Source organism: Panthera tigris, chromosome B4 (assembly GCF_018350195.1).
Source record: "Panthera tigris isolate Pti1 chromosome B4, P.tigris_Pti1_mat1.1, whole genome shotgun sequence".
In the NCBI taxonomy this organism is placed as follows: Eukaryota; Metazoa; Chordata; class Mammalia; order Carnivora; family Felidae; genus Panthera; species Panthera tigris.
In genome coordinates, this window is record NC_056666.1 from 37,301,858 (window position 1) to 37,320,892 (window position 19,035).

Sequence of the window (19,035 nt, forward strand, 5' to 3'; positions counted from 1 at the left end):
CTAACTGATTCTCTCCTTGAGTTTTCAAAAAGGAATGCAGCCTTGCTGACACCTTCATTTTAGCCTAGTAAGACCCATGTTAAATTTCTAACTTACAGAACTGTAAGATAATAAATTTGGACGGCCACAGAAACACAATACAGCATGTTACACCCCCCCCCAATTCTTTTACTTTTAATCTATCTATATCTTCAAATTTAAAGTATTTTTTCTTATAAATAACATGTATTTGGACTGGCTTTTTAAAAATCCAGCCTGACAAACTGTTTTTTAATTGGCATGCTTAGATCATTTGCATTTAATTTAATTATCAATATGGTTAGATTTATATCTACTGTATTGCTATTTTATTATGTGTTTCTTTTGTTCTTAGTTCTTTTTCATCTTTTTCCTGCCTTCATTTAGCTTGCATATTTTCTGGTACTCCATTTCATCTCTACTCGTGGCTTGTTGACACTACCTGCTCATTTATTTATTTAGTCATTGCTCTAGAGTTTACAATATTTGTTGTTTAAATTCCCATGATGTACTGATCTCACAGTCCATGAGTTCGAGCCCCACGTCGGGCTCTGTGCTGGCAACTCAGAGCCTGGAGCCTGTTTCAGATTCTGTGTCTCCCTCTCTCTCTGCCCCTCCCCTGTTCATGCTCTGTCTCTCTCTGTCTCAAAAATAAATAAGCGTTAAAAAAAAAATTTTTTTTTAATAAATTCCCATTGTGTCCAAATATTGTATTTCACATATAATGTAAAAACATTACAACAGTTTGTTTCTATTTCTCTCACCCTCTGTGCTACTATTGTCATAGATTTACTTCTATATTTATTATAAATTCCACAATATATTGCTATCATTTTTACCTTAAGTCAATTATCTTTTAAAAACTTTTTAAAATTTTAATATCTTTTTAATTTACTCATACATATGCCATTTTGGCCACTTGCATTTCTTTATAGATTCAAGTTTCCATTTGGTATCATTATCCTTCCATCTCAAGAACTTTAACATATTGTATAGTTGTATAGTCAGGTCTGTTGGTGACACATGCTGTTATGTTGCTGTTTTTTTGTTTTTGTTTTTGTTTTTGTTTTTGTTTTTTGCCAGGCAAATTATTTATGTCTCCTCAATTGTTGAAAATTTCTTTTTCATGGATATAGAGTTTTTGACTTTGATTTTTTTTTTTCCCAGCACTTTAAAGATATTGTTCCAGTGTCTTTTGGCTTACATTTTGTGGTAAGAAGTCAGTGATCATTCTTTTTGTTTTTTTTTTAAGTTTACTTATTTTTGAGGGATAGAGACAGAGCATGGGGAAGGGAGAGGCAGAGAGAGGGAGACACAGAATCCAAAGCAGGCCCCAGGCTCCATGCTGTCAGCACAGAGCCTGACACAAGGCTCGAACTCACAAACTGTGAGATCATGACTGGAGCCTTCAAGTTGGAGGCTTAACCAACTGAGCCACCCAGGCACTCCAGGGATCATTGGATATGATGATCATTGTTATCATCTAATCATTGTTATAATCTAATCATTGTTATAATCTAATATAAGGAGAAGAAAAATCAATAGAAACAACATGTGAAATGAAAGACAGGTGAAATTAGCAAAGATTTAAAAATATCTGTCATAAATATGTGTAAGTATTTAAAGAAATACAATGAATACAATGAGGAGGGAAGTGAAAAATATAAAAAAATAAGTGGAACTTCTAGAGGTAAAAATACAATATTTGAAATGAAGGTTTTACTCGGGAGGCATTAACAGGTTTCTTAAAATCAATAAACTTAAAGATAGAGCCGCAAAAATTATCTAACCTGATCAATGTTGATCCACAGATTAGTGGGGCTCAATTTTTTGTGTGTGTTTTTTCTGTCTATGCTTCAGTTTAGATAGCTTCACTTCTAGAAGTTTCATTTGGCTCTTTTTTATATATTCCATTTCTCATCTCATTATGTTTATGTTTTCTTCTAGTTTGAAGTCTTATTTTCCTGCCTCTTCACATATCTAGTGATTTTTTCATTCTAAGCTGGACGGTTTGAATGTGAGTTTATTGAGTGCTGAATTTTGTTGTTTTCCTTTAAACAGTGTTGGACTTTGTTTTTGCAGGTAGTTGTTACTTGTGGACCCACTCAATCCTCTCAAAACTTGTTTTAAGCTTTGTATAAGGCAAGTCTAAGAGTAATCATTACTCTTGTCTAATTTATCCTTACTACTATGATGTGATCATTCTACCAACTGATTGAACAGCATCAAGGTATTTGCAGTCTGGCTGTTCAGAACTCTAATCTTTTCCAGTCTGTCTGAGCCCTGAAATTATTCACCTTAAACCCCCACAGTCATTAATTACTCAGTCACATAGAGTTTCACTCTGTGTATGTATGGCTTAGCAGACTCAAGAAGGCTATCTGCAGATTCCTGGAGCTCTTTCTTTATGTAACTCTCTCTTCTCTAGTACTCTGCCCTATAGATTCCAGCCACCCCAGCCTCCTCCACTCTCTGTGTCCTCAACTCAGAGAGACCATCATGTCCTGCTTTGGCTCTCTCTCCCTGTCCTACAATCTTGAAAGTTTCTCTAGGCAGTGAGCCAAGGTGATTGTAGGGCTCACCTAGTTTGTTTTCCTTGTCTCAAGAATCATAATCCTGTGCTGATAGTTTTCCAATGTCTGGAAATTGGATTTCAAATATATGTTTATACTGGAATATAACAATTTTCTAATTGTTGAGAGTAGGAGGGCAAGTGCAGTCCTAATTTTTGGCTTCTGTCCTTAAATAACTGGCCAGAAAAAAAATTTTTTAACTGGCCAGAAGCCAAAAAACTACATTTTTAACAAGTACTCAGGTGATTCTGTTGTACTCTAAATGTGGAGGACTCCTGGACTAGAGGGAAATAAAAGTAATGCCTTACTTTTGTGTGGCACTTTCCAGGTTGCAAGAACTCTTCATATGCATTATCATCATTTGATCCTCACATCCACCCTCTGAGGAATGCAGGGTCAGGATTATGATTCCCCTCTTAGGACACAAAATTTGAGGCCCAAGGATGCTGTGACTTTTCTGAAGCAGGATGGTTGTTAGATGGGACAGCTGCAGCTGGAACTTTGTCTTCAGACCCTAATGCACAGACTCATCTCTCATACATTGTGAGAAGTGAGGAACCTTGGATGAGACAGGCCTAAGAGTGAGCTTGGGATTACCCTTCCCTGAGTCATGCCATGTGTTTTCTCTCCAGTGCTCAGACTGTTCTTTCTCTGCCACTGCATTCTAGACTATCTTCCAGCATTATGTTCTGTCACTTCCAGGTAGGTTCCAGTCAAACTGGACCATTTACTCCTCCCCAAATCCAATAACACTCTTCTTTCTTGTACTTTCTACTCTGGCTAACGTGGCTTCCTCACCCTGAATCCCCGCATATCTAAATCCTGTCCCACCAAGTCTCAGTAAAAATGCCATTTACACCATGAGTATCTTCCATTTCCTCTTCTTTCTTTAGATTCTCAAAACACCTTATTATGTGTCTCTTTCTGGCATTCACTACTCTGTTATATAGCTATCTGTATAGGTGTCTTCTCCTCCTGGACTGCAATCTTGTGGAGGGCAAAAATTAGTGGCTTATAAATCTGAACACCCACCTCACATCTGCACTAATCCCAGGGCCTAGAGCACAATGGATGTTCAAATAATATGTTTAATGAATGAAGAAGTGCAGTTGGGGAGAAGATAATGACCAATTATGCTTACTTGTAGGGAAGAATTCCTAAAAGAGATGTCTCTCCTTTGAAATGACATGGTGGGACCTTGGTTAAATTGTGTGTTGTGCGTGTACTTGTCTACATGTATACGTAAACAACAATAAAAACGTATAAAAACAGACTGTAGAACAAAGTCATTTCTAGATTTCCTCTTAACTTTGACATATACATTTGTAAAGTCCTAATTCTAGGGCAGTTTTATGGGAGCAGAAGGGATATTTATGAGGTCTTTGATGATCAATGTCTCATTGCAGGAATAGCAAGGCATTTGGTTTTTCTGGTCCAGGGTACCTCTCTCCTTCCCCACCTACCTGACAAAAACAGAGGGTGTTGTCATGGCTGGTGACAAATCCTCTCCTATAAGCACAGAAGGCCCACAGATTTCACACCTCACTCTGACTGGACAATTCTCCAGATGGGCAGGTGGGGCTGGGGGGAGGGGGTCGAAAGTGGCAGTATTGCTCTTGTCCAGAAGACTTGATGGATTCTTAACAACTGGACAGGGCACTCAGGATCATTTCATCCAACCCTCTGCCTCCGGCAGAAGAGCAACTAAGCCCCACAGACAAGAAGTTCTCCTGGCTCACATATATTTCTTATGTATTCTGTTGCCAGGGATAGAAATACATTAGGCTATCAGCCTACAGGGAAGTAAAGTAAATATGGTCTCTCCTTATGACCTTTTGGATCTGTTTTCACAGGTGTTGCCTTGTTGTATGATAATAGTGATGATAATTCTAGCCAACATTTGTACTTCACTTTATGCTTTTAAGTATCTCTGGGCCTTGGTTTCCTCAACTATAAAGTGGAAATAATAACCAAATGTGTATCATAGGTTATTTTAAGGATAAGTAAACAGTGCATGTGCTGTGCAATAACACATATTCATTTTATTTGATTGACAGTGAGTGGTGAGCAAGATATGCATGTTTTTCAGATGTGGCAAACGAGGCTTAGAGAGGGTGGGTAGTTTTCTTGAAGTTACACAGCCAGTCAAGGCAGAAGCACGACTAGAACCCAAGTCTCCCATTCTAAGCTCCTACCCCTTTTCCTTTGCACCACATATTAGGACATCCAACGTGGAGACAATACTTTGGGGGAGTGTTGATCAGCAATGACCTTATGCTGTATGTGTGATTAAATGAAATAAAGGATATGAAGCACTTAGAACAATGTCTGGCACAGAGCATGTGTCCAATAAAAATCAGCTTTATTACTAAGTAATTAACGCTATATTATGTATAAAGTACTTTTACAGATACATGATCTCATTTAGTCTGCACAATATGCCTATGGAATATTTTTATTAACCCGATTTTACAGGAAAGGGAACAGGGGCACAAAGAAATAGTGACAAGGCTAGTAAATAACAGAGCCAGAAATCCCCCTTCAGACAAAGCTGTTCTGGTTTTTTTTTTCAGCCAGGGCTTCCTTTAAATGCAGCCTGAGAGGTGACTTTTTCCACATCTCACATAGCAAAGATCACTTGAGGAGATGCCGTTCATGGTACGGGCCTCAGAAGAAGTCTCTGAGGCCTTCTTGCTATCAGCTTTTGGGCTAGGGAAGCCCTATTCATCCCTAGTTGCCCACCTGATGGATTATGCTAGTCCTGCCAGGTTCTGAGACATTGTGGAGGCCTCCCAAGATTTCTGGCTTGAACAGACCCCTCATACCCTGCTCTCCCAAGATACCATTTTCTTGGGGCTTCTCTGGATTTAAGAATGAAATAGAGTCATGGAAAAGAACATAGGTTCTGGAAAAGGCAGATGTGGGTTTGAACCCTCATTCTTCTTTTTCCAATCAATGTGACCTTGGGGAAGTTATCTAACTGGTCTGAATCTCTATGCAATGGGTATCGTGGGGTTGTTGTAGTAGGACAATATCAGGTACAGAGTAAATGCTTAATAGTTTTTAGCATTTAGGAGTGGCCCCTGGAGTCAGAAAACTGATTTTACCCCTCTGGTCATGGCACGTGTGTGAGTCACTCTCTCTGAGCTTCCCATCGTCATCTGTGAAATGGGTCAATGTTGGTATTCCCTGAGCTCATGACTATGAATGCTCTTATGAACTGGAAAGTAGTGAACAAATTGTTAGGGCAGTAAACCAAATGGAATCCGTGGGCTCAGCAGAAGGTAGGAACACCCTTCCCTTATTGTTGCCTATCTCTAGCCCCAGTAAATGGACTGTCTTAAATTTGGAGAAGGTCACAGCCTCTATGACAAGCACATTGAGACAATCCAGAAAGACCTACAGTGAGAAGGGCATAGAAATAATTTTCCTCCTTCTTTGAGGGGGACTTTTGTGGGGTGTCACTGAAAATACTTGAGGGGCACCTAGGTGGTTCAGTTGGTTAAGCGTCTGACTTCAGCTCACATCATGATCTCATGGTTCATGGATTCAAGCCCTGCAATGGGCTTTATGCTGACAGCTCAGAGCCTGGAGGCTGCTTCAGATCCCCTGTCCCCCTTTCTCTCTGCTCCTCTCCCACTTGTGTGCTCGCTCTCACTCTCACTCTCTCAAAAATAAATAAATGAACTTAAAAAAAGAGAGAGAATACTTGAGAAAGCTTCGAGTTGGAGCTGCAGGTCTAGAATCCTGGTTACTGGTTTTAATCTGTTCTCTCTGCTCCTGATAAGCTTCCAGAGCTGGGGCCAAGGTGTGCCATTCTCTGGACCTCAGGAGTCCCACAGTAGAGTGAGGAGGTAGAGGTTGAGTCACTGGATCTAGGAGAAAGGACCTGGGAGCTCACTGACCCTAGCACACCCTTACACCCAAATGCAAGCATCCCCACCACATCATTCCTGGTCACCAGTCTCTGCCCAAATTTTCCCACAACAGAGTCTCTGCATCACAAGATGGTTAATTTTAGGATGGCAAAATGGCTAGGAAGATATTTCTTCTATTGAGCTGTGATATGCTTTCCTTTCCCTTTCTCCCACTGGTCTGAGTTCAGCCCTCTGAAGTTTCACTATACAAGTCAATCCCTAAACCCCTTCCAGCTCTATTTTCCCTGGAGAACAGGGGAGATAAGAAAGAAGGAAGGAGGGGGGAAGCCAGATCCAAACTGCCTGAGCTTTCTTACATAGCCTCTGTCTACACACAAGCTGTGGGTGTCATGTTTGACAAATTGTTTTAAAATATTCTCTGTTTCTGATTGCTGCCAACTCTTTCTCACCCCCAACCCACAGAAATTGCTCTAAGAATGACCCAGGAAGTGGGAAGCACCCCACCCTTTAGGGCTTCTCCAGTTTGAATGGTGATGTTCAGTAGTTTTCAAATTTTTATTATTTTTTTAAATAATTTTTTCAGCAGAATCCTTTTTATCATATAAACTCTTACACAGAAATCAGATGAATGAGTGGATGGATTGATAGATGGATGGATGGATGCATTGGCGGATTGGTGGGTGGATGGATGGGCAGGTAGTTAGATAAAACGGGAAGAGTGTGGTTAAGTAAGTATACTCTAGGGCCAGGGTTCAAATCCCTGCTCTGTCATTTACTAGCTATGTGACCCTGAGCAAGTCATTTAATTTAGATCCGCAGTTTCCTTATCTGAAAATGGGTAAAATACATCTTATAGGAATATTGTGATGACTAAATGAGTTAATGCACATAAGGCACTTAACACCTGGGGCCATAAGTACTCAGTAAGTGTCTGCCATTATTATTGTTGTTGTCATTGTTGTTGTTGTTGTTGTTGTTGTTACCACTGACTGAAGTTGGGGAGACTCTCCCTTCTCCTAACCAGTGAAATTTTTGAGACATTGCAGGTTCTGGGAACTGCTTGTAGGTAACTTATCTAGTTAATTTTCTCATCTGACAGAGGAGAAAACAAGGCCCAGGAAGGAAATATCAGTTGCTTAAGGTCACACAACCGAGTGTGTAGAGTAAAGCCAGATCTGGAGCTGAGGTCTTCTACCTCTTGGCCTTTACAGTTCTCAGAGATCTTCCTTCATAGGCCAAACTTTGGACCAGAAGTCAAGGCCAGAGACAATCTGAGCATCCCCCAGCAGCCTGTGAGTCTAACCTTGGCTGAGCTTCTGTGCTTCCCATCCCCTCCAGGATGGGTCTGAGAGGTCCCCTGCTAATGAAGGAGCATCTTCAGCTCTCTCTTGGAGCCAGGGTGGAGGCTGAAAGGGAGGGGAGGAAGTGGATGAAGGCAGTGAGCTGTGAAGCTTAATTCACACTTAGGCCATGTCATAAGAGCACAGGCTACAAGATGTTACATGCTGTATGTGCAAAGTGCAGTGATTAATTGACAGGCGAGACTTGTCAAGCTTTCTCTGCCCCCTCACTCCCTTTTCTCTTATTCCACTTGAAATATTAGAGGAAGTGTCTCTCCCCAAGACAGGGAATTCCAGGCAGTGGTGCCCATCTGAAGTTTGCCTTGACTCTCCAAGGTAGTAGAAGAGGGAGGTCCTTAATTTTTATCAAAACCAAAGGAACTGTCTCTTGTATCAGGTGACAACCCTTCATTCATTCATGTAATGCATATTTATTGAGCACTATATAAGTATGTTAAGAAGGACTACCTTCATTAGAGTGTGATCTGTGCAGCCACGGGGTCCTGTGCCTGAGACTTGCACTAAGTATGATGCTCTGCTGTCCCCATCCTGAAGTCATTAATGATGACAACTTGAAATTTGTGTTTTCTAACTGAAGTCCAGTGGGACAATGGAGCATGCACATAGACAGAGGACATGTATGAATGTCTGCCATTCCTTGCCACCCCATTCCCATTCAGCCTTTTCAGTGCCCCGGGAGCCCAGATTTCTGGTGAACCCACGCTATGGGCAGAGCACAAGGAAGGGATGTCCATGACTGATGAGCAGGGACACCCAAAAACCTGAGAGGCCATGCTTTCCATTCAAACCAGAACTTACACTGTACACAGAAAGAAAGCAATGACATTTGAGGATACACAAATGACCAAGGGAGCCTATGAAATCCTTTCCAACTGTTGTTACATCCCTATATTAGCCCACACTTAGGCTAAAAATGGTTACATACAAGGAGGGGGTGACCTATAGCTCTTTTTCCTTTCAGACCTGACTTACTCATCAGCAACTCAAAGGTAGAGCATGCGGGTAGAATGTGAGTGTGTCAAAAAGTGAAATAAAAACATTGGAGTTTGTTTTGTGCAGCATTTCCATTGTTCTGTAAGAATGAAATTCATACACATGCACAAGCTACGAAATGTGAATCATGTAATTCTGGTGATTTTAAATATGAGTTAAATGCTCATATTTCCATTTAAAATTTACATCATATAATATAAAGATAAATGGTAATATTATAATAATAGCTTAAATTATTTTCTTTTATTTTTTTTAAATTTTAATGTTTATTTTGAGAGATAAAGAGAGCAATCAGAGAGGGGCAGAGAGAGAGAGAGAGAGAGAGAGAGAGAGAGAGAATCCCAAACAGGCTCCATGCTGTCAGCACAGAGCCCCATGCAGGGCTCAAACTCACAAACTGTGAGATCATGACCTGAGCCAAAATCAAGAGTCAAGCGCTTAACTGACTGAGCCACCCAAGTGCCCCAATAACTTAAATTATTATTAAACTTAAAATGACATTAACTAGAAAGTTAAAATGCCATATATATTTATAAGCTGAGAAATGCTAAGTAAGAAAATTATAGTGTTCTCTAAGGGCATATAGTAGTAGGACTTCATCTAGCCTCAGAATTAGGGGACACTTCTCTGAGGAAGTGATGTCTGAACTGAAGAATAAGCAGGTGTTAGTGAGGTGAAGAAAAGGAAAGAGTGTTCCAGACAGAGGGGACAGCATGTGCAAAGGCCCTGAGATAGGAGAAAGCCTGGCATAGTAGCTAAAAGAAAACTTATAAATCACATTAAAGAATTTATCTTTATCCTAGAAATTATGGGAAGGCATTAGGAATCTAAACATGAGAGTAATGTGATCAAATCTGTGTTTTAAAAAGGTCTGACACTAAGTGTCATATGTTAGAACAGCCTGAATGGAGGAAGATTCCTTAGAAAGGAGGCTCTTGGGGCGCCTGGGTGGCTCAGTCGGTTAAGCGGCCGACTTCGGCTCAGGTCATGATCTCGCGGTCCGTGAGTTCAAGCCCCGCATCGGGCTCTGTGCTGACAGATCAGAGCCTGGAGCCTGTTTCAGATTCTGTGTCTCCCTCTCCCTGACCCTCCCCCGTTCATGCTTTGTCTCTCTCTGTCTCAAAAATAAATAAACGTTAAAAAAATTAAAAAAAAAAAAAAAGAAAGGAGGCTCTTGCTGTAACTGGGTAAGAGATGGTGGCATAGACTGTAGTGGGGATAGAGAGATTGAATGTGCTAAGAGATAGGCAGAAAGAAAAGAGACGGAGCTGTTGGGGTCCGGAGAATAGAGGAGGAGAGATATCAGGAATGACCCCTAAGTGTCTGGTCTGTGCCACTGTGTGGAAAGTGAGGCTATTTCTAAAAGACGTTTCAGTTGGGGGACCAAGGTTGGAGAGTGAAGGAAGAGTAGGGGAGAAGGTCGTGAGTTTACCTTTTTGTTCAGCAGAGGTCTCTTTGAAACATCTAAGCAGAAGCATCAAGAATACCCTGGGCATATCTATCCAGAGCCCAGAAGTGCGTTTGGACAGAAGCAAACTGGCTAATAAAAAATTTCAGCCACTCAAAAGGCTAGAATAGGCACTTTACAAAACAGATTATCCAGACAGCCGGAAAGTACATAGAAAGTACTCGGTATTAGGGCACCTTTTGGGCTCAGTCGGCAAAGCATCCGACTCTTAATCTCAGGGTTGTGAGTTCAAGCCCTGTGTTGGGCTCTGTGCTGGGTGTGAAGCCTATTTAAAGAAAAAAAAAAGTGCTCGGTATCATTAGTCATTAAAGAAATGCAAAATGAAGACCACAGTGAGAGGCCATTTCACTACAAGGGCCAAAACTTTAAGAAATTGACAAAACAAAATTTTAGTCAGGATGTGGAATGACCAGAGCTCTGGTACGTTATTGGCAGACATGTAAAATTGTACGACCATCTTGGAAAACAGTAAGGCAGTTTCTTCAAAAGTTAAACAGACAACCCAGCAATTGCACTCCTTGATATTTACCCAAGAGAAATAAAACATTTGTCCTCTCAAAGACTTGAAAAATAATGTTCATTGCAGCTTTATTCATAACAGCCCAAAATGGAAACAACTCAAATGTGCAGCGATTGATGGATGAACAAATCGTGCTATATCCATAAATACTGATTTTAACAAAAAGAAACAAACTACAGGTACCTGTAACAATGTGGATGAATGTCAAAAATATTAAGCTTAGTGAAAGATGTAACAGAGTGCATACGTATAATTCAATCTACGTGACATTCTAGAACAGGCAAAAATTATTGTTAGTGATGGACATCAGGTCAGTGGTATGGGAGGGGGAGCGGGGTGGATTGACTGACATGTGGTAGGAGGGCACAGATTTGGGAGTGGATGAGACTGCTCTATATCTTGATTGTGGTGGTGGTTACTTGACCACACGCATGTGTCAGAACTCAGAACTGGACACTGAAAACGGGAGAGCTTTACTTATGTGAATTATGCTTTAGTAAAAAAAAAAAATTTTTTTTAATTGAAGTCACAAGTATTGATAAGATTCACTTAAGTGAAGAGGATAGAGAGAGAAAAAGAGAACCTGCGGCCGCTAATCTTATCAACGGGTAAGAGGTATGGTCGACCCCATCTTAACTATGAGGAAAACGGGGCTCAGAGAAGTGAAGTGACTTCCCCAAGATCACACAGCTACTAAGTAGTAAAACTGAGGCCTGGAGCCAAGCTATCTGGTATTAAGGAACATGTTCTTTCCAGTCTGCCCCATCCAGAGTCCTGGGTCATGGGCTGAGCATAATGACAGCCCAGAGAATAGGACCCCAAGTCCTATTCTTTGAGGAAGACAGGCAGCAGCCGGAGGGCTGGGCCTGGATCTGAAAAACAATGTGGAAGAATGGAGAAGATTGCACACTCAGGTGGAGGGGATGGGGATCACCGTGAGGATGGCCTTCTGCCATATTCTCTCTGTCAGTCATCACTGTGTCCAAGGGAAGCCCTAGCAAGATGACAGGCCGGGGTTGGGGGTTCTTCCTGGGCCCGCCGCACACCCAGAAGCCACCGTGAGATCTGCTCCAGGGGAACCATCGTCTCCTGCCCTCATCTTCCGGGGATTTCAACATGGCCACAGACAACACTTCACACTTTCCAACTCCAGAAGCATGTGCTAAGGACAACTACATTCAAAGCTCTTTCCTGGGGCTCATTGATCAGTCCCAGCCCTGGTGATGTGCTCTCTCCTGGACAGTGACCATGGCCACATGATGTCTCACTCTGCCTCCTATCCTGCCCTTGCTCACCACTCCCCATACCACCACCAGAGGGGGTTCCCAAAGGAAGTTGTGTCACTACCTTCTTACAACATTTTCAATGGTTTCCCATTGCCTCGGCAGTACTTTGTAAAACTCGGGCAGTAGTGGGTCATGAAATCAATGTAATGGGTCATTTAAAAATATGAAATCAAAGGGATGCCTGGGTGGCTCAGTCAGTTAAGCATCTGACTCTTGGTTTCAGGTCAGGTCATGATCTCACAGTTTTGGAGATCGAGCCCTGTGTCAGGCTTTACACTGAAAGCATGGAATCTGCTTGGGATTCTCTCTCTCCCTCTTTCTCTGCCTCTTCCCCACTTACACTCTCTCTCTCAAAATAAATAAATAAACGTAAAAAAAGAAAGTAAATAGAACAGAAAAGAAAGTAGAGTATATAACATGTGCTAAGGTTAGATACTATCTCTTGAAATTTCTGATTCAGTTAGGTCTATCTATACATAGATGTATATATTTATGTACTGACCAGAGATATAACATGGATTTCTTGCTGTGGATTACAATCAAAAGGTCTAAAAGCCTAAAAAATATTGGTACAATGGGACAGCAATTACCTTTCCTGTCTCTCACTATGTGTATAGGCTCCCATATCCTATATTCTACCCAAACCAGGACATTCCTCCAAACACTATCCCTCTTCATGCTTACATAGCTTGGCTCACATCCCTTCCTCAATCTTTACCTTTCCATCCCTCCCTTTGCCTATTGTGATTCTGTTTGACAAAACACCTCTGAAATACTCACCCTTCTCCCCAATCAGGGCTCATCACATATTCCTCTGTTCCCATAGTACATTTTACACCTCTCTTTCGTGTTTTTCATTCTGCTTGAATAAAGCTTAATTCAAATGTCAGTTTCTCCCAATTGCCTTGAGTTTTGAGCGCATATCTAATCCATCTTTGTTTTCCTCTGCAACTAACATAGTGTCTGGCACATTGAAATTGCTAGGGAAATGCTTATTTGATTGAACTGAATCCTCAAAAAACCCACTGAGGTGGGTTATTATTTCTATTTTGCACATAAAGAAAGTGGGACTCTGAGAAGTTAGGTAACTTTCTCAAAGTCACACAGCTCGATTAGGAGAGGAACAGGTTCATCGATTTTCCCACAATGCAGTCCTGACCTCTGGCTGTGACTGGTCTCTGAAGTGTAGACCCCAGTGCAGATGCCTCCGTCACCGACCTGGCTGGGAAGAAGTTGGAGCAAAGCATTCCCCATGCACAGGAATTACTTCAGTCCATTACTTCAGTCCATGTACACACATTCTCCACAGATTGACTGAAGCTCCCCCATAGACCACAACCAGCTCTGGGGTCTGGAGAGGGGTGTGCTGCCTCACAGAGGCTGGGCTTGGAGGAGGCTGAGAAAGGCAGGAAGAGGGGCAGCAGAGGGAGCAGAAGGGAGGGACTGAGAAACCCAAGAGAAGAAGATAAAGAAGAGAGGAAACAAGAGAGAAGGAGGGACAGAGAGTCAAAGAGGAAGTCAGGCAGAAGGAGGAAGGAAGAAGAGAGAAGGAAGTGTAGAGGAAGACGGACAGAGGAAGGCCTGTGGAGGGCCCTGTGGTTTCTCCAGTTGCCTGCCTGTCTGGCCAGCTCCCAGAGGGCCCTGTTCCTCTGTGGGTCAGGGCTTCTTGCCTTTTCATGTGTCTACATGGGGCCTCTAGCATCCGGCAAATGCAGCGCCCTCATCTTCTCTGTCTGGTCAGAAAGTGACCCGCCTTCAGCTCAGTGGATAACATCAGCTTCTCTTCAGGTGGACAAAGCTTGACCAGGACATGGGGCACTTTGGTGGCAGAGCTGGATTTGAACTCACAGCTGCTGTGGGTTAACCCCTCCTAGGGAAGCTTTCCTGGTAAGCCACTTCTTCAACTGTGGACTGTGAGTCAGGAGAGTGCCTTTCTGGTTCCTAGATCTGGAATAAAATAAACGAGTGACCTTAGTCAACTTTACTGACTTCTCTGGATCTGGGTGTTCGCATGTGTGTACAATGGGTCAGATGACAGGCCTATCCATCACTGCCAACCACTTACTAGGTGTTAATCCCTGGACATGCTTCAAGTAATTCGGTGTTTATAGCCATTGCTATTTTATAGGACATAGGGATAGACCCACAGTCAGCTCCAACTTGCAGGATCAGATTTTCTATAATAGGGAGTATGTCCAGGGAAAGTATGTTAGAAGTTAGACTCAATAGAAATCTACCAGCTAGAAAATGTCCTCCAGCCTTACAGTCTCTTCCTCTTCATTATCCCAACCATCCCCAACATCCACGAATCCCTACGGTTCATTTATTTTCTCTCCTAGTACTTAATGAGCACATCCCATGATCTGGGAATGCTACAGTAAAAAATAAAACGAGCAAAAATGATGATAAAAAAACATTGGAGAAAAATAAAGAAAGGGAGGTAGGGAGTGTTGGGGACAGGTAGAGGTGTGCTACAATTTTTAAAGCGTGACAAAGGAAGACCTCACTGCAATGGTGAAATTTAGGCAATAATCTGAATGAGGCAAAAGAGTGAGTCATGTATTTATGTCCAGGAAGGGCATCCAGAAGAGGGAGAGCAAGTGCCAAGACAGGACACAGGTGTTTCCTGGTGGTTTTGAAGACCAGCAAGGGACCATGTGGCTATGGTAGAGAGAACCTGGGGCCCAGTGGCACTCCTGCCCTGAGAAGGTGAGGGAGGCTCAGACTGAGAAGGGGCTGTAGGCTGTATCAGTGCTGTATTGCCGGGTTGCACAAATGTAGCAGCTTCAAACGACACACACCGTCTCACAACTTCTGCAGGCTGGAAGTCTGGGCACAGCTTAACTGGATTCCCTGTAAGGTTGCAGTCAAAGTTTTGGGCAAAGCTGGGTTCTTTTTTTTTTTTTTAATGTTTATTCATTTTTTGAAAGAGAGAGAGGTGGGGGAGGGGCAGAGAGAGAGGGAGACACAGGATCGAAAGCAGGCTCCAGGCCCTGTCAGCACAGAGCCTGACACAGGGCTTGAACTCATGAATCACGAAATTGTGACCTGAACCGAAGTCGGACGCTCAACCGACTGAGCCCCCCAGGCGCCCCAGAGCTGGGTTCTTATATAGGGTTCAACTAAGGGAGGATCTGCTTCCAAGCTCATGTGGCAGCATTCAGTTGCTTGCAGACTGCTGAATGGAAGCCCTCAGTCAACTGGATATCTACTGGAGGCATCTCTTAGCTCCTTACTGCGTGGCCCTCACCATATGGCAGCTCCCAACAAGGCATCCTGCTTCTTCAAAGACAGCAAGGGAGTCAGGGCCCTGGCAAGACAGGTGTAGAATCTTATGTAACATAATCATGGATGCATAATCACATATAAACTGTCACCTTTAGTGAACTTTATCAATTAGAAGCAAGGCACAGGTCCTGCGCATATACCTGAGAAAAGGGGATTATGCAATGGTGTGACTACAAAGAGGTGGGGGTCATGGGGGTCACCTCAGAGTCTGTCCACTTTGCCCTCTGTCCCCCAGTGACTCATGTCCATCACATTTGCAAAATAAATTCATGCTCTCCCCCCCAAGATCAAAGTCCAGAAACTCATCTAAAGCAGGTTAAGTATAGATGAGCTTCCTTTAGGTGTTCCTCTTACTTGACTTGTAAAACGAAAGATAAAAGTTATCTGCCTCTGGGGTGCCTGGGTGGCTCAGTTGGTTAAGCATCCAACTCTTCGTTTTGGCTCAGGTCATGATCTCACAGTTCGTAGGTTTGAGCCCCTCATCGGGCTCTGTGCTGACATCTCAGAGCCTGCTTGGGATTCTCTCTCTCTCCCTCTCTCTCTCTGCCCCTCCCCTGCTTGTGCTCTCTCTCTCTCTCAAAATAAATAAACTTTAATAAAAAACCAAGTTATCTGCCTCCATAAACATAACAATGGTGGGATAACAGCTACTGACATTCTTGTTCAAAAAAGGGTAATGTAGGAGGTACAAAGGAATCACTGGTCCACAGCAGTTCTGAAATCCAGATAAGCAAATGTTGGGTGTTCCCTGATTAGGTTTTAAGACCTGAGAATAATCCATGTTTCTTGGCTCTGCTTTCTGGGTACTGTCCTCTGGGCCATCCTTCCTTTCTCATGAAAGTTCATACGCATTTGCTTCTGAATAGGTTTTTTTTTTTTAAGTTTATTTATTTATTTTGAGGGAGGAGGGGCAAAGGAAGAGGGAGCGAGAGAATCCCAAGCAGGCTCCACGCTCAGCATACAGCCTGTTTCCAGCTCAATCTCACAAACCATGAGATCATGACCTGAGCCAACCTACTGGGGCACGCAGATACCCCATGTACCTGAGTAGTTTTATGAGCTTTTTTTCTCGCCAGCAGAATTTGGAAGACCCTACAGCCCCCTCTCATTTTGCACTCTATCCCTTACAGTTCAAGCTGGCGGTGCACTTGCTGAAACAGCTTTCTCAAAAACTTTGTGTGTCTTCTGCGGATTTCAGTGGGGTTTATTCCATTAGGCAAAAGCTATATCCCAGATCTTTGCGAGATAAGCCCTTCTCTACCCAGCTCCTGCTCAGATGGCCATGGGATAACTCACTTAAGCTTCCTCAAGGCCCCATGGTTAGATTAAAAGGTTCTGGGAGGCACATCCTTAATCTCTTGAAACAGTCCTTTGTGTGACTCAATACTACTCTGATCCTTTGATCTTCATGATGTTCTAACAAAAGATGGTGTCCTCACACCTTCTGCCTTTTTTCTAAACCGGTGTTTATTCCATGTGCATGGAGGTCATTTCTTAATTTTAGCACCTTTTGCTATGTAAGGAGGCCGAGAATTTTCCAAATCGAGTCCTGACATTCAACAGTTTTTAAACCATTTTCCACCTCAACTTATCTCTCTGCTCTCACATTTTACTAGAAGCAGCTAGAAGCAACCTGGCAGCACCTCAGTGTTGTGCTTGTTAATCTCAGCTATATTAACCAATTTATCACTTACATGTTCTATTTTCCACAGAGCTGCAGGAGACAATGTTTGTAAACTTTCTGCTGCTACCTAATGAGGACCCCTTCCTCCAGTTGCTATCAATAAAATCCTCACTTCCTTTTAATCCTCACTGGCAAGCCCTCCAAGTCCACACTGCTGCCAACAATCAAATCAAGGCAATCCTGGCTCCTTCTACCACCTCCTCAAAATTTCTCCCAGCTCTGCCCACCACACCCTTCCAAAGCCACTCCCATATTCCTCCCTTTTTTTGTTACTGCAGCATCCCCATTCCAGCACCAAAATCAGTATTCCTTGTTTATTGCTGTGCAATAACTTTACCACAAACTTAGAGGCTATAAACACCACACATTTATTATCTCACAGTTTTTGGAAGGCAGAAGTCTGGGCTTGAGTGAACTGGGTCCTCTGTAAGGCAGCAGGAAAGATGTCCCCAGAGACAGGAAGGAAACCAGTGGTTTGCGGGAGGGGGGAGGCTGGGCAGGGGAGGAGAGAATGGGTAATGACCTCTGATGGGATGGATATAGAGTTTCCAGTGTGATGAAAATATTTTGGAACTAGACAGTGGTGATCGTTGCCCAATTTTCTAAATATACTATATACCCACTGGATTTTATACCTTAAAAGGGCTAATTATATGGTATATTATATATTTTTAAAAATTATTTCTTAAAATATTTTATTTTTATTTTTGAGAGAGAGAGAGAGAGAGAGAGAGAGAGCGTGAGCAAGGGAGGGGCAAAGAGAGAGGAGGATAGAGGATCCGAAGCAGGTCCCACACCTATAGAAGCGAGCCAGATGCAGGGCTCGAACCCACCAACTGAGAGATCATGACCTGAGCCGATGTTGGCGCCCTTGTGAATTATATCTTAATTAAAAACAGAAAGTGTTGTCCAGGGCTGGGTTCTCATCGGGGCCTGAATGGAGAAGGATCTGCTTCCAAGCTCACATGGCAGCATTCAGTTCCTTGCAGGCTGCTGGATGGAAATGGAAGGGCTCAGTTCTTGTGGAAGCAGACCGGAGGCTGCCTCAGCTCCTTGCTGCCCAGCCCTGTCGACCCTCTCCATATGGCAGCTTGTAACACAGCAGCCCACTTCTTCAAAGGCAGCCAGGGCTTGCCCCTGTCAACATGTTATTACAATTTTGTATTCTTATATAATGTAATCAGGTACATGTAGTCACTCCTGTCCTGTCACCTTTGCTGTATTCTCTTGGTTAGAAGCAAGTCACAGGTTCTGTCCACGCTCAAGGGGCAGGAGTTGCACAGGGCATGAACACCAGGCAGTGGGGATCATGGGAGTCACCTCAGAGGCTGTTCCCACATAGGCGATTTTAAGGGTCTAGGGCTTTACTCTCAGATAAGGGTTTTGAACCAAGGAATCACATGACCTACCATGTTTCAAAAGGACACCTCTGGCTGCCATGTTGAGAACAGACTGAAGGTGTCAAGAGTGGAAGCAGAAGACCAGTTAGAAAGCTACTGCAAAAAAAAAAAAAAAAAATCCAGATGAAAGATGGGCTAGGAGGCTGTTATTAGATTGACACAGACACGGTCCTCTTCCACTTCCTAGGGCTCCCTGGAACTTCCCCAGGGGATGAGGACAGTCCTCCCCAAGCAGGCTCTGGCCCCTCTGCCTCCCGTCTCTCAGGGCCCATCCTCCTCTTTCCTTAAGGTCTCTTAAGCCCAGCACACACTGGTTAGTCCACTGAAGCGAACAGCAATTGGACTGTCATTCCATCTGTCAGCAAAATATTTGCTAAATGTCACTTGTAACTACGGTGTGATGTTAATACTGTGCCTACAAGGAGGAAGAAGCAATGATCCATGTGCTGGAAAAGCTTGTGGCCCAGTAATGGTTAGGCCACTATAGGTGGGACACGCTCTGCCAGCACATGAACAAAGAATGGGGGAGGAGGCCACAGCGGCACTGAGGGGTATGGATCTAGGGG